The sequence below is a fragment of the Bubalus kerabau genome, chromosome 17 (genome assembly GCF_029407905.1).
Source record: "Bubalus kerabau isolate K-KA32 ecotype Philippines breed swamp buffalo chromosome 17, PCC_UOA_SB_1v2, whole genome shotgun sequence".
Lineage (NCBI taxonomy): Eukaryota > Metazoa > Chordata > Mammalia > Artiodactyla > Bovidae > Bubalus > Bubalus kerabau.
In genome coordinates, this window is record NC_073640.1 from 11,441,594 (window position 1) to 11,457,486 (window position 15,893).

A 15,893-nucleotide genomic window follows, 5' to 3' on the forward strand; every position below is an offset into this window, starting at 1 on the left:
ACGCCAGAGGAAAGCGCGTCAGCTGGCAAGGAGCTGAAGATGGTGCAGGCAGAGGCGCCTGCGGGGCCGGAAGCCCTGAGGCTGGAGGGAGCAAGGCACGTCCCAAAGCCGAGGGCGCAGGAGGAGTGACGGGGTGACAAAGCAAGGTGAGGCTGCACGGGTTGGCCCTTGTGGGCTGTGGAACAGAGCCTCAATGAGATCCCGAGGGCGCTGTGGAGCCACGGAAGTGTCAAGTGACTGAGTGACATGATCCGATTTATTTTCCAAAGGATTGCCTTGGAACAGTGAGCCTCCCTTATTAGAGGAGCCTACCTCACTGGAGGGGGCAGGAGTGGGAGTAGGTCCATTCCAGGGTGGGGTCTCTCCGATGGTGAGCAGTCTGCCTGTGGGAACCCCAAGCTTGTTTCCTGTAACCCCCATCTTGGGCCCTCGCTCCTAACTGCAACTATCCCTGGGGATTTGCTGGCGGCCCTGATGTCCCCAGGGCTTATCTGCTTTAGGCAGAACCTTGTGAGTCCATCAGTGGTTCTTTCCATGAGACGTCGTAACAAGGAAGAGAACAGTTACTCCCCAGGCTTCTAGGCCCACACCTAGAATAATAATGTCCTTCAAATAATTAAAACCATTTTTGTTAAACTTATTTGTGTATTTATTTTTGGCTGCACTGGGTCTTCATTGCTGCTGGTTGTGGCAAGTGGGGGCTACTCTCCAGTTGCATGGGCTTCTCTTCGTTGTAGTGACTTCTCTGTTAGCGGTGCACAGGCTTTAGGCATGAGGGCTCAGAAGTTATGGCGCATAGGCTTAGTTGCCCTGCAGCATGTTGGATCTCCTGGACCAGGGATTGAACCCTTGTCCCCTGCGTTGGCAGGCAGAGTCTTAATGACTGTACCATCAGGGAACCTCTTCAAATAGTATTTTTAAGTGTATAAAATAGAGTTCAAGGAGTCTTGAGGACGCTGGTTATATTGAATACAGTTAAGATAAAAAGCATCCAAATTTGTGATATAATAATTCTATGCTTGTTAGTAACATATTTAATAACCAGCTCTAGCAAGCAGTCTAATAATGTTAGACTTTCCAAGAAGTGATGAGCATCGATGATATCTTCAGATGTCGGCAACAACTATGTGTGGTGTGAAGACATCTGCAGTTTCTGAGAGTGAGGAAGTCACAGGCCTTGCTGATACTCCTGTGTCCTTTGCCTACAGTCGTCATGGAAGGAAATGTGAAATTCAGTTAAAGGTCAGCGTACATGAAGGTGTCATTTTCCCCCACATCTGTATTAGTCAGCCCTGGCTGCCATAATAAAATACCATAGACTGAGTAGCTTCAGTCAATATCAATAACCTCAGATATGCAGATGACACCACCCTATGTCAGAAAGCAAAGAGGAACTAAAGAGCCTCTTGATGAAAGTGAAAGAGGAGAGTGAAAAACTGGCTTAAAACTCAGCATTCAAAAAACAAAGATCATGGCATCCAGTCCCATCACTTCAAGGCAAATACATGGGGAAACAATGGAAACAGTGTCAGACTTTATTTTCTTGGGCTCCAAAATCACTGCAAATGGTGACTGCAGCTATGAAATTAAAAGACACTTGCTCCTTGGAAGAAAAGCTATGACCAACAAGCTAGACAGCATCTTAAAAAGCAGAGACATTACTTTGCCAACAAAGGTCAGTCTAGTCAAGGCTATGGTTTTTCCGGTAGTCATGTATGGATGTGAGAGTTGGACCATAAAGAAAGCTGAGCGCCAAAGAATTGATGCTTTTGAACTGCGGTTTTGGAGAAGACTCTTGAGAGTCCTTTGGACTGCAAGGAGATCAAACCAGTCAATCCTAAAGGAAATCAGTCCTGAATATTCATTGGAAGGACTGATGATGAAGCTGAAGCTTCAGTACTTTGGCCACCTAATGCTAAGAACTGACTCATTAGAAAAGACCCTGATGCTGAGAAAGATTGAAGGCAGGAGGAGAAGGGGACCACAGAGGATGAGATGGTTGGATGGCATCACTGACTTGATGGATATGAGTTTGAGCAAGCTCTGGGAGTTAGTGATGGACAGGGAAGCCTGGCGTGCTGCACTTCATGGGGTCGCAAAGAGTCAGACAGGATGAGTGACTGATCTAATTGAACTGAATGGCTTCAATGCCAGATATTTATTTCTTATAGTGCTGGAGGCTGGAAGCCTGAGATCAAGATGCTGGTCAATGTAGTTCCTGGTTAAGAACCCACTTCCTGGCTGTCAAATGGTTGCTTTATCACTGTGTCCCAACATGGCACTAATCCCATGATAGAGGGTCCTACCCTCTTGACCTTTAACTATAATCATCTCCCAAAGCCCCCCCCCACCCCCCCACCCCCCGCTTAAGTATCATGTGGAGGATATCAGAGGCACACAGACTTCCATCAGAAATAGCATCCAAATTCATGGACCCCTTTAACCACAATCTTCAAAATAAACTGTTCTAGTGAAAAGGGCCTGTATGTTTATTAGAAACTCTTTCTTGAGCTGCTTAGGGTGGAAGGTGGACCCCTGAAGTTATGTTCAAGTGGCAGCGACCACTAAACTGCCTGCTGGGGGATGGTGTCCTGTTGACTGGAAGACCCTTCCCTTCGCTGAGCACCCAAATGCACCTGGCTCTGGAGTTAGGGCTGCCTGGGTGTAAACCTCATTGTCTCCCTACTAGCCTCAGTTTACTCATCAATTCGATGGGGTAATAATCCCTCTGGTGAGTATTTTTGTTTGTTTGTTTGGTTGGTTGTGCCAGCTGTGTGTTGAGGTACATGGAATCTTTGATCATCATTGCAGCATATGGTGTCTTTTAGATGTGGTATGTGGAGTCTAATCCCCTGATTGGGGATTGAACCCCGGCCCCCTGCATTGGGAGCACAAAATTTTAGCCACTGGACCACCGTGGAGGTCGTGTTCATGGGTGATTAACTGGCTCATCTGTGTGAAGTGTCACCCAGTGTGCATGCTAGCAGACAGGCACGGTCTAACCCAACATCCACCTTCCTGTCTGCGGTCTGTCTCCCACCTGCCTTGAGGGAACAAGTTCGCACACACTGCAGGTCCGTGGGTTGATGGTGCGGACTGTCCCTGACCTGATGATCACAGGTGTGAGCATCTGATCCCACCTAAGCTAGTCCCTTTGTTCCATCTCCATTCAGAAGCGGGCTCAGGCAGGGGCACTTTGTCCACGTTGGGAGCTGATGAGAACTTGGGCTCAGGGCTTTCACTTGATCTGGTGGGTCAGGAGCTCTCCTTCCTTGTGGATGAGAAGCTGGGAGAAGGGAAACTTGGAGCTCCCGAGGCTACTGTGGGAGACAACCTGCCTGAGGGCAAAGTCCCCATCAAGGGAAATGACAGGGTGAGATGGAGAGAGGCTGCGTATTATGACGTCGTCTGACCTCCTGGGTCCAGCTGTGACCACAGGCCTGGGCTCTTAGTTACATGAGCTGATCACCTCCCTTCTTGTTCAAGCCAGTTTAGTTGAATTTTCTCTCACTTGCAAGCAGAAGATTCCAGTTGCACAGCAGTAGTCTCCATAAGTGCTGCAGTTGACCCTCGAACAACATGGGTTTGACTTTGGTCAATATGTACTTACTGTGCAACTCACAGTTGGTTGGAAACCTGGATGCAGAACCTGGGATTGTGGGGTGGGGTGCAACTGACTGAGGTTATAGGCGGATTTTTGACTTCAAGGGGGTCGGCACCAGAAGCCTCTCATTGTTAAAGGGTCACCTGTGGTAGTGGTGGGGGTGATGAGGCAGGTGTGGAAAAGGAGCTGCAAAAGACCTTAATTGCTCTGAATGGTGACGGGAAAAGGAATTTTAAATTTTGAGAGAAATGTGGAGAGCTGGAAAGGGAAGGAAGGGGAGATACAAAAAAGTGCTGCTTTTTCTAGAACAAAAAGGTCTAATCTTAACCCCAACACTATTGTGGATTTTAAAAACAATTGTGCAGTGGAACTTTCCATCCTTCCATAAACATTCGGTGAAGAATATAGGAATCGTTAAATGCTTGTTGTAAATGAACCCCAGAGAAGGGGCTGTATTCAGTTACACTTGGTGTCAGAGGTTCCCTTGCTTCTGTTGCGACCCCATGCCAGGGTGTCCAGCTGCAGAGATTGAATCTTGGCTGGTCTAAGCCAAAATGACATTCCTCATCCTCTTCCCACTGATTGGACATGTGCTCTTAATTACATGAGCTGATCATCTCCTTGGTCCTGACCTATGAGAAGTAGGTAGGGTTTCCAGAAGCCTTCCATGATGACCTGTGGCTGCATAGATCTTTGTTTTCTCTGAGTTCCAGTATTCTCTGAGTGTTGCCATCAAATATTTCTGCCTCTGACTATTCTCTGACTCTCCCAGCTTGAATTTTCTTGAATTCCACCTACACCCCCTGAAGTGTGCTTGTGCACACACACACACACACACACACCCCCTTTCAAAACGATGAATATAATTTTAGGAACTGTATGCAAAATATTCAACGTCCAGGAAGACTCGAGCACTGAAGTATGAATGGCCACTGGCCACAGACAACTGCTGCTGCTGCTAAGTCACGTCAGTCGTGTCCAACTCTGCGACCCCATAGACGGCAGCCCACCAGGCTCCCCCATCCCTGGGATTCTCCAGGCAAGAACACGAGTGGGTTGCCATTTCCTTCTCCAATGCATGAAAGTGAAAAGTGCAAGTGAAGTCGCTCAGTCGTGTCTGACTCTTGGCGACCCCATGGACTGCAGCCCACCAGGCTCCTCCGTCCATGGGAGTTTCCAGGCGAGAGTCCTGGAGTGGGTCGCCAGTGCCTTCTACACAGACAACTGGCCATCTGGTAAATGCCAACTGCATATCAACCCCAAGGACAGCATGGGCTGGGTCCTGGGGATGCAGTGATAAATCACATACATTTATTGCTCTCAAATCAGGCAGTCTGGTAGCTTCTTTAAGAAAATGCAGGTAAATCTAGAATATAAGCATCTAGTATTTCCCCTGTAAACCTGAGGCTTTGACCTTGGCTGCAGCTCATGTGAGGAGCTTTCTCCAAATGGATTCAGCTTAGTCCAGACTGATTCAGCGGATCTCGGTTGGCATGGGCATGTGGGTTTTAACAAAGAGGAGGTTGAGAACTCTGCTTTCAGCTACTGATTCAGAAGCAGACTGAGGTTGCCAGACTTTATTCTTGAACTTCCTGCCTGTAATACAACTATTTGACTATCTGAAGGAACCAGATAACTTTTAAAAGGTGCTTTTTTTCTTTTTTTCTTCTCTGCTTAGAAGGTGCGGGTGTCTCAGGGAGGAAGAAACAGGGTGCGCTTCTGAGGAAATATGCCATAGGAACCAAAGGACCGAACCTCAGGGCCTTTAGAAGACTCAGCAGTGAAATGAATACCATGATCCTCCTAAACGAACCTCTGCTGACCCTGAAGTCCGTCAGAGGTAGTCGCAACCGATAGATTCCCAGGGTGGTGTGGTCACAGAGCCAGTCTGCTGAATAAAGGGAAATGGAAAGTGATTTTAGGCCTGCTTGGTGCCTCCGGTTTATAAAGACAGTATCTATTCCCACCCCAAGTCTTTGTGCCACGTGGGCTTACCGCCAGGGCTCTTTCCAACCTCTTCAACCCCAGTACTGTTTGAGACCACAACTCCCAGAAAACACCTGGGCCGGAAGCGGAAGCGTGCCGGCGGATGTGGCAGCTCTGTATTCTGGGAAGTGTAGTCTACAGAGGTCGAAAGAGCCCTGAGAGTGATGCGTTCTGGGGAAGGTAGTTTTCAGGTAGCTTGAGAACGGGAAGGTGAAAACCAACATGACATCATCTGAGCAGAAAGCTTCGGCCAGAGATCGGCAAATTTGGATTTGGAGTTACATTGTTGAGTTTTTTTTTTTTTTTTTTTTTTTTGTATCTGTCCACCTCTCCCAACATCCAAGGAGGCTATTCTCACTTCTGGGATGTCAGACTGGTCTGGGTTGGTTATTCCTCGCTCAAACTGTAGTCTAAATAGATGCAGGCTTTCTCCCTGGGTCAGGAAGATTCCCTGGCGGAGGGGGTGGCAGCCCACTCCAGTATTCTTGTCTGGAGAATCCCATGGACAGAGGGGCTTGGCAGGCCACAGTTCAGAGCATCACAAAGAGTCAGACACAGCTAAGCGACTGAGCACACAAACTGCAGTGACCGGGCTGCCTGACCTCCTGAGGCTGTTTGCATATCTGTAAAATGAGCGTGTTAAGAATGCACACTTCACAGACATATATCAGGCGTTGCTTAATAAACCCCTCATTTTGAATCTTAGCAGCTTACTTAACAAACATGTGTTTTCTAACAAAGATCAAGAATTCTGCTCCAGGAGAAGTCTTTGGGCTTTGTCTTTGGAAGATGGGATTTTCTTTGGATTGTAGCCCAAACTCACAGGGGAAAATGTAAGGAAATCTTGTCAGACAGTGGCTCAGCAAGGCTGCGAGGCCTACTAGCCAGGACACAGGGAGAAAGTTTGAAAGTATGACAAGCTTCAGGGGCAAGCATCCTCACAGTGTAAGTGGAAGTATTAATAAATATATCCTCTGTAAAGGGCTATTCAGCAATAACGTTCAGGATTACAAATGCATATATATGTAAGTACAGTGATTTATCTTCTAGGTATATATCCTATAGACCTACTCTATACTCAGAAACTTCCAAAATGACAGTTTTAAAAATGTTCATTGTGTCATTTTGTATAAGACAAATTATTGGAAATCATCTAGACATCTTTGGATAGAGGACTAGCTATACAATTTGTATACACTGGGTACTCTGTTGTCATAAAAAATAATGAGGTGTAATGTCAGCTATGTACTATTTCTGCAAAAAAAAAAAAAAAAAAATGTCCTGAAGGATTTGGGGAAATCCAAATTGAGGGATAGTTTGCAAAACTGGCCTGGATACTTAAAAATGTCAATGTTCTAAAAGACTGGAGAAGCTGGGACTGTTCTAGATTTAGCGACATGACCATAAATGCAATGGGAAATCTTTCATTGAAGCCTGAGTATTTTTAAAGGTTTTTTAAATTAGATACCTGGGGCAGTGTGATTATAGGCAGTATAGTACATGACAGCATTGTATTGATACTGTGTTTTCTGAATGTGATCATCATAATGTGGTTATGGAGGAGAATACCTTTCTTCTTAGGAGATACCTGATGACATATTTAGGATTGAAATACTAACTCTTGGATAGCTTAGGAAAAAAAAAGAAAGATAAAACAAACATGGCCTGTATTAATAATTGTTGCTGTTGTTCAGTCACTAAGTTGCGTCCAATCCTCTGCAACCCCAGGAACTGCAGCATACCAGGCTTCCCTGTCTTTCACTATCTCCTGGAGTTTGCGCAAACTCATGTCCATTGAGTCAGTGATACCATCCAACCATCTCGTCCTCTGTCACTCCCTTTTCCTCCTGCCTTCAATCTTTCTCAGCATCAGGATTTTTTCCAGTGAGTCGGATCTTCGCATCAGGTGGTCAAAGTATTGGAGCTTCAGCATCAGTCCTTCCAGTTAATATTCAGGGTTGGTTTCCTTTAGGATTGACTGGTTTGATCTTGCTGTCCAAGGGACTCTCTCAAGAAGTTAAAAATATGATTGGTTATTTTCCTATTCTTGAAACTTTTTTTTTTATAGCATTAAAATATTTCAAAGTAGAAAGTAGGGAGGAAAAAGAAAGAGGAAGCGCCATATGTACTGATAGGGGAAAAGCTTCAGCAAATGTTGGTGAACTTTTTAAAAAGCAAGATGCAGAGTAATAGATGTAGAATGCTGCATTTTTGTGAAAGAGCACAAAGACTGACCCCAGAGGAAAACAGAAGAAAGAGGTGGCAAAGGCTGCCTCTGGGAAGGGGAAGTGGGGGTGAGGGGGCAGGAGAGGGGAAGGGATGTTTCTCACATTTAGCCTTCTAGATCTTTTGAATTTTGTATTGCATGTATAATCTATTCAGATTAAAAAAAAAAAAAAAAAAACTAACAACTTCAGAGAAGATTGTTTCTGGGAAAGCACTTGTGGTCAGAAAACCCCAGACTGGGCTCCCCGATTCCCCAGCTGTAGACCCGACAGCAAACCCGAAACAGAAGGAAGGAAAACCAGTTACTTTCACATCCTTTCCCACATCTAACCCTCATCACAAGTGAGCCAGGCAGGTTTTCTTGGGCCCATTTTACAAACTGGAAAACGGAGGCTTGGAGAGTCTTAGCAACTGGTGCAAAGTCATCTGGTAGGCCACTGCCAGAGCTGGGATTGAAACAGAGTCTTTTCTAGTGACCCAGCCTGGCTCCTTCCTCCCCCAGGGTACCTGTCTGAGCCCTGAGGGCTGGGGGTGGCAGGAGAGGGCCCAGGGTGGAGCCTGCACGCCAGCCCAGCTGCCTTCCCATTGCTGCTTTTACACGGGGCTCTCCAGGCAGGAAACAGAAGTTGATGCTGGGCGTCCAAAGCATTTACATGTTCATGCATTACTGGTTTGGGGGTTTATTTGGGGGACCTCTGCTAACTCAGCCAAAGAACCTCAAACCTGAGCCCATCTGGGCTGGTTTTTACCATCTCTGTAATCTTAAATCTTAAAGTGGTCTTTTTATTAAAAAAAAAATTAAAGTATTAGATGGATGTTGTTACCAATTCAGCAGTAATGTATTTAGAGGACAATTTGGTTCTGTCAAAATTTCAAATGCTCGCACACACACATATATATATGTTATAGATTATAAGTTATGTATTATATATATGTCATATATGTGTGTTATATATTATAGATATAAAATATATGTTTTGCTATATGAGCCAGAATTTATGGATGTTGGTTTTTTCTATGATTATCCTCACTCAGGTGTTCAAACATACACGTGCAAAGATGCATTGCTTATAAAAGAAAGAACCAAAACTGTAAACAGCCCATCAGTAGGCAACCCGCTAAACACAGTGGGTCTCCATCCACGCAAGGGAATGACAAGTGGCATGGTGATTCAACACAAAACTAAACAAAGCAAAGCATCATGAAGTTGGCTGTGTTTCCTGGCCCAGAAAGAGGTCCTCAATATAGTGAGTTAAAAAATGACCTCATTTTGGGGGGGGTGGGGAAGCCAGCTAAAAGCATATATACACAGAGCTATATGTGGCTGAATAAACATAAAAAACAATTTATAAGATTAGAAAGCAAATTATTTGACAGGAATGTAAAAATGGCATTTTATTTTCATTGATTAGTGAGGTTGACCTCACTAATCTTTTTTTTTTTTTTTGAGTTGGCCAATTGTGTTTCCTCTTGTGTGAACTGCTGAAATGTTACTGTCCCTTGCTGTTCAGTCACATACAAATAGTGTGAAATTCTGTACCATGTCTCATAAGAGTTTCTATTTAGGTGGCCAGTGCTTCCTTCACGAGGGTATTTTGGAAAAGAGGTTTCTGAACTTGAAGTAGAGGGCACTCTCCATCTTAATGTGATGAATTAGCCTGTGAAATGAACGGCTCTGGAAGATAAGGAAGCTTTCTGCCCAAAGCATTGCTCCTATTTCTTCCTTTTAATTTTACGGCGTTCTTGATGCAGCGTTTGACCGTGGGGGTGGTTGGATTGTTTGAAAGAGGGAGGCGTGAGGGGAACTAGAGATTGATGACCAAGGTCAAGACGAGGGTGGGTGAGTAAAGCGGCCTTGGGTCCACCCTGAGAGTGAACATTTCAGGAGTTGGAGAATTTCAGGACATAAAGGGTAAGGAGGGGCTCACTCCTGGGGGCCCGTCCTGGGTACTTCACGAACCATCTGTCGTCAGCTACCTCACTCAGGGCTGCGGTGGTGCTGAGCATTTCTGCTCAACTGGATTCACTGTGGTGGGGGGCGCAGACACAGCTCATTCTGCCTGCAGGTCAAGGCTACAGAGTTTGGGCTCAGCTCCCGAGATGGGGCCCCAGAACCCTTGTGCTCTGCCGTTCGGCGTGTTGAGTGATACCAGCATGTTGTCTGGAGGTGTGCAGGGTTAGATTGTGCTTCGGAGGGGATTCAGAGTAGGTCTCTGGAGAGATGGAAACCATCCGTTTTTGTCCCTCAGATTTTTCTGATTCTTTCTCTATTCATGGTAGCAGCATGGCTACCTCTCTCTGGACCCACCCCACGCGCAGTCTCTGCCTGCTGCCAGCCCTCAGCCCTGCCTCCCAGAGAGGAGAGGCAACCTGCAGGCCTCAGAGATTCCCCTGAGATGGCAGTGGCTAACACAGGACTTCTCTGGCGGCTCAGCAGCTAAGACTCCTCCATGCCCGGATTTGATCCCTGGTCAGAGAACTAGATTCCACGTGCCGCAACTAAAGATCCCGCGTGCTGCAACGAAGATCTGGTGCAGCCAAAAAACCCCCAAACATGGAGAAGGAAATGGCAATCCACTCCAGCACTCTTGCCTGGAAAATCCCATGGACGGAAGAGCCTGATAGGCTACAGTTCATGGGGTCTCACAGAGTCAGACACTGAGCGACTTCTCTTCACTTCAATGGTGTTAGAAGGTGGAGTGTATGGGAGGGGCCTAGGTCATAAGGGTGGAGTCCTCACAAATGTGATTAGCGCCTTATTCAAGAGGGTCCAGAGAGATACTCTGCCCCTTCTGCCAAGTGAGGACATAGTGAAAAGTTGGCATTTAAGATTCAAGAAGTGGACTTCAGGAGACACCAAATCTGCTGGTGCCTTGATCTTGGATAAACCTGCTTCTAGGACTGTGAAAAATAAATGTTTGCTGTTTATAAAAAAAACAAAACAAAACAAAACCAAACCCAAACAAGAGCTGACACTGGTCAGACTTTCACTGCCTACCACGCATGGCATTTAGCACTTGGTATCTCAAGCCTCACTGAATTCTCACCACAAGCTGGGGGCTCTTGTTGTTTCTAGGTTGCTGATGAGGAAACAGCCTGTCTGACCACAGAGCCAACAAGGGGGAGCAGGATTTGAACCTAGAACCCCATGATGCCCATCCTCCCTTCTTGTGGCCGTGAGCCTGCTGGCTGCTGGGCACTGGCCCTGGGACTCCCATGGTCCTCTGTCCCTGGACCTCAGGGCGCCCCAGGGCCGGAGGGTTCTAGAGTGTCTTCAGGACATCGGAGTGGGGTTAAAGCAGGTTTCCTCTTGGCTGGCCAGAGGTTCCAAGAAGCTCTGGGCCAGCGTGGCCCCTTTTCCTCCGAGGGGATGGGGCGGGGCGGGTTGGGACACGTCCTCTTTTAGGGCTCTCTCTCTCTTTCCTCTCTCGCTGCTTCTGACCACTTCCTCTTTGCCCTGGGGCGGAGGCAGCTGTGACCACACTCGTGGCAGCTATCCAGAGAGTGGCCTCGGAGGCGCTCCTAGAAGGGCCCTCCTGCTGGCTAGGGGTCTTCTCTGCCTTCACTTCTGGGGTCCTGCCTTGAGCCCCAGAGCAGTGGAGGGTGGGTGGGCTCCCCAAGTGCTCCCTCACGGACCAAAAACCCCGACCCAGGGCTGCCCACCCTCCCTTCAGGCTCTGCCTGGGCTGAAGCCGCTCCAAGCAGCTTCTGTGGAGGATGTGGCCCAAGTCCAGGACCCCTGCCCGGCAGCCAGACATCCCCGCCACCCAAGGGATACCCACAGAAGTGAAGGCGCAGCACCAGGCTCTCCGGCAGTGAAGGCCGCCCCCCGAGGCAGAGAGATGCAGCCTGGGAAGACAGTGGGCACCCAGAGACACAGGCCTGGCTTGGCCACTTGTTAGCTGGGGGCCTGGGGCAGGCTGCTTTTCTTCTTGGAGCCTCAGTTTCCACATCTGTGCAATGGACAGAAATAACACCTTCAAGAGTTGTAGTAGGAAGTAAATGAGGCACTACATGTACAGTGTGCTAAGTACAGAGCCCGGTACACAGCAGGCTCTTAATAATGGTATCAGCTATTAACAGTCAGAGAAAGGTCGACCTCCTCGACTGTAGCCCACCAGCCTCCTATGTGCATGGAAAGTTCCAGGCAAGAATACCGGAGTGGGTTGCCATTTCCTACTCTAGGGGGTCTTCCTAACCCAGGAGTCGAACCCAGGTCTCCTGCACTGCAGGCAGATTCTGTACCATCTGAGCCACCAGGGAAGCCCCATTATTAGGCAGAGCCTGCAGCTGGCCTGATCCTCTCAGGATGCCCCCCGCCCCACTAGTCACAGCCATCGGCCCGGTTCATGGCCTCCCTGTCTCCACTCCCACCCGTGAAGCTGCCCTGGCTTCCTTCCCAGAGCCGGTACAGCCTCAAGCTCAGGTCCACAAGAAGGACACCTTTCTCTGGTTGGCAGCATCTCAGCCCCACCTAGCCAGTCTGGAAAAAGATCAATGTCAGTTATTGTTGGGGTGTCCAGCCCAGTATTGTGCCAAAGCCCGGGATCTATCTTAATTCTTTTTTTTTTTTTAAGTTTGTTTATTTACAGCTGCGCTGAGTCTTTGTTGTTGCGTGCGGGCTTTCTCGAGTTGTGGAGAGTAGGAGCTGCTCTCCATTGCAGCACGTGGGCTTCTTTCAGCAGGGGCTTCTCTTGTTGCAGAGCACGGGCTCTAGGGATCGAGCTTGGTAGCTCTGACGCATGGGCTTAGTTGCTCTTTGCATGTGGGCTGTTCCCGGATCAGGAACCAACCTGTGTCCTCTGCATTAGCAGGCAGATTCTTAACCCCTGGACCACCAGGGAAGACGTTAATTCTTGTGGTCAGATTTACAAAACATAAAATCAGCATCTTAACCATTGTTAAGTACAGCTCTGTGGCATCGCGTGCATTCACATGGCTCTACGGGCCGTCTCTGGAACTTTTTTTTTTTTTTAATCTTCCCTGATTTAGACTCCATCCCCAGGAAGCGCTAACCCCCCAGCCCCCTCTCCCAGCTCCTGGCACCCACCCTTCCGTGTTCTGTCTCTACGAATCTAATTGCTCTATGTGCCATGTATAGGTGGAATCACACAGTATTTTGTCTTTTGCAACTGGCTTATTTCAACTGCCATAATGTCCTCAAGGTTCATTCGTGGTGTGGCAGGTGTCAGAATTTCTCTCCTTTTTGTGGTTGGATAACATTTCTAAAATACATTTTTAAAAAGATTTATTTGTTTTTGGCTGTGCTTGGGTCTTGATTGTTACGTGCGGGCTTTCTCTAGCTGTGGCGAGCGGGGGCTCCTCTTTGTTGCGGCGTGTGAATGTCTCAGCGCAGTGGCGTCTCTTGTTGTGAAGCACTTGGGCTTCAGTAGCTGCAGTGCGTGGGCTCAGTGGTTGCGGTGCAAGGGCTTAGTTACTCTGCGGCACGTGGGGTCCTCCCAGGCCAGGGATCGAACCCATGTCCCTTGCATTGCAAGGTGGATTCCTAACCACTGGACCCCCAGGGGAGCCCTGGATGATGTTCATGTTATGTCTAGACCACGTTTTGCTTATCCCCTCATTCATCAGAGGCCACTTGGGTTGCTTCTACATCTTGGCTAATTGTGAATAATACTGCTAATGCTGCTGTGCAAATATCTGTTCTTAATCCCGTTTTGATTTTTTGGGGTGTATAGTTAGAAGTGGAATGGCCAGGACATATGGTATTGATTTTTTCTCTTTTTTGAGGAGTTGCCCAAAGTCTTGAGGTGTTCATTCAGACCCAGTCACTGGGGAGGCCCCTCTAGCTGTACTGAGGACAGAGGGTGGACTCAGGAGGAGTCTGACGAGGTGGGTACCAGCCCTGCCTCTGCTGCCCACCAGGGCAGTGGCCTTGGGCAGGTCCCTTGTGCTCCGTGTGCTTCAGTTTCCTCTCCTGTAGCTGGGATGTGCGGCGCTGCCTCGTGGGCTGTGATGATGGCTAGAGGATTCACTTGGAATGGTGCCTGGCACCCAGAAAGTGCTAGTAACCATCTGCTCTGGTTACTGGTGCATCTGTGTGCTTGCTGAGATCCAGTCCTGCAGGCTCACTGCTTCCGCTGCACTGCACCAGCCTGGTTCCTCCGTGGAGCATCCCTAGGGGGATGCTCTGTCTTTCCTTAGGACTCAGGTTTCTTATTCCCCATTTCCAGGTTCCTGGGATCTCTCTTTATCTGGAGGGAGTCCCTGTCTCCCTGGCCGTGGCTTAACCCTTTTAAGGCAAAAGCCAGAAAACAGTGCCTTGGACCACGTGTGGGAGAGCCTGAGCCAGGACTGGAGGGGACCCAGAGGGGATACTGTGCTGACCAACGCGGGCCCTGGCGCAGGTGAGGAGGAGCCCTCTTCTCTTCCCTTTAACCTGGACCGTATCCTTCTCCATGCCCAGGTCCAGTCGGAGCCCTGAGTCTGGGAGGGCACAAGGGACCTGGGAGGATGAATGAAGACAGGCCACAGCCAGGGTGGCAGAGACAGGAAGAGGCGCTCGGGACATGAAAGGAGCGCTGGTTTGGAGCCTCATCCTGAGGAGTGTTAGCTGGGGGGCTCGGGTGGTGGGCAGTGGCTGGGCAGGGAGAGGAGGTGGTCGGGGCCGGGACAGTCCCACCTGTGCTGGAGGCTAAGCTGGCATGAGGGCGCTGCCCGGCCAGCAGGCCTGCACTGGGTCCCCCTCACGGCCCTGCTGACCTGCATGATTCCAGGAGGAAGGAATGGCCAGACCTGGCAGGCCGGGGACTTTGGTCCTTGGAGACCTTGCCTGGGAGTTGACTCAGGGAAGCCAGGTCCTGGGGACCCCCCTGTAGGTTTGCCGCATTCACCTGTAATAGGGGGGACCAGAGAAGCCTCTGGAACCCCCTGCCCTCCCCTTCCCCCCATTGCCTTCCTCGGCATCCTCTCTCCTCTCCGTTTGTCTTTGCCTGTCACCTCCTCCCGGGTGGGAGGTACTTTGGAAATTCCCAGAGCAGTGCATCCACAGTTTACCTGCGTCCAGGCCCTTGTAAGAAGTCAGCACTCAGGACCTGCTTCAGTGAGTGACTCTTTGCACAGCCCTCTGGCGGATCTTACTAATGGGGACCCCTCCCCCTCCACACACTTTTCGTTAGCTTTGTCAAAACCAGGCCTGTCTTAAATACTTGCAGAAATCCCCAAGGGGGATTACTAATACAAAGCAGGTATTACTAATACCTGCTCTGGGGTAGTAAATAGAATAGGCCATGAAGATTAAGCAGAATAACATGTAGAAGCTGCCTAGTTACTGCATTGTAGTTTTTTTTTTTTTGAATCAGTTATTTTTAAAAATAATTATGTGAAAAAAGGGGGTGTTTTTAAAAAAATGTTTGCCGCACGCCTACTCTACCCCAGGTATACTGCAGCGTGAGCACTCGGCCCTGGGAGCCGAGCTGACTTTCCAGCCTGGCCCAGCAGTGGTGACGCCTCAAGGTCGTCCATCTCTTTTTTGTCCATCTCTTTTTTGTGCTTTTGCAACATCACAAAGAGAGGACGTGGAGGAGGAGGAAAGAGTCAGCTGTGCGTCCTCAGGCACGGCGCCTGGCCTCTCTGAGCCCCCGTTTCCTGATCTGTAAAAGCGAGGCCGGAAAAGCCCTCTCCTGCTTCTCGTGGGTTGGGGGTCAGTCTTGGCAAAAGTTGGAAGGTACTGTCCCGCCAAGCAGGGAGGTGGGCATCCAGACCCGCCCAGCCTGAGCCTGTAACTGGAGCACCTGCCCTCAAGCTCCTGAAGCCATATCTGCAAGCTCAGAGCACACCTCTCAAGGACACTAAGATGGGGCTCTCCTCCGGAGCTCCAGCCTGTCTGGAAAAGAATGTTCCTCCGAGTCTATGGAAAGACAGTCATTCCCCTGGTCCCCTGGGTGAGGGCGGGATGATGCCCCTAGTCATCCCAATGCTACCCTGACTCCAGAGTGGTCCATGGAATTTGTTTCCATGGAGACCAGGGAAGGAGACAGCAATTCTGGGAGGAAAGGTGAGCTTTTTGTTTAAGGTTTCAGAGGTTGAGGAGGGTGGTGCTCAGCTGAGAGGTGGAGCC

General features: G+C 48.9%; 1 long non-coding RNA gene across 2 annotated transcripts in view; it reads left to right on the top strand.

Moving 5' to 3' along the window:
• Nucleotides 1–15,893, top strand: part of LOC129631423 (uncharacterized) — a 46,400-nt gene that overhangs the window by 17,353 nt on the left and 13,154 nt on the right. For both annotated transcript variants that reach the window (XR_008704034.1, XR_008704033.1), the window contains exon 3: nt 14,008–14,181. This is a non-coding gene — a long non-coding RNA (uncharacterized LOC129631423). The remainder of the gene's footprint in view (nt 1–14,007; nt 14,182–15,893) is intronic.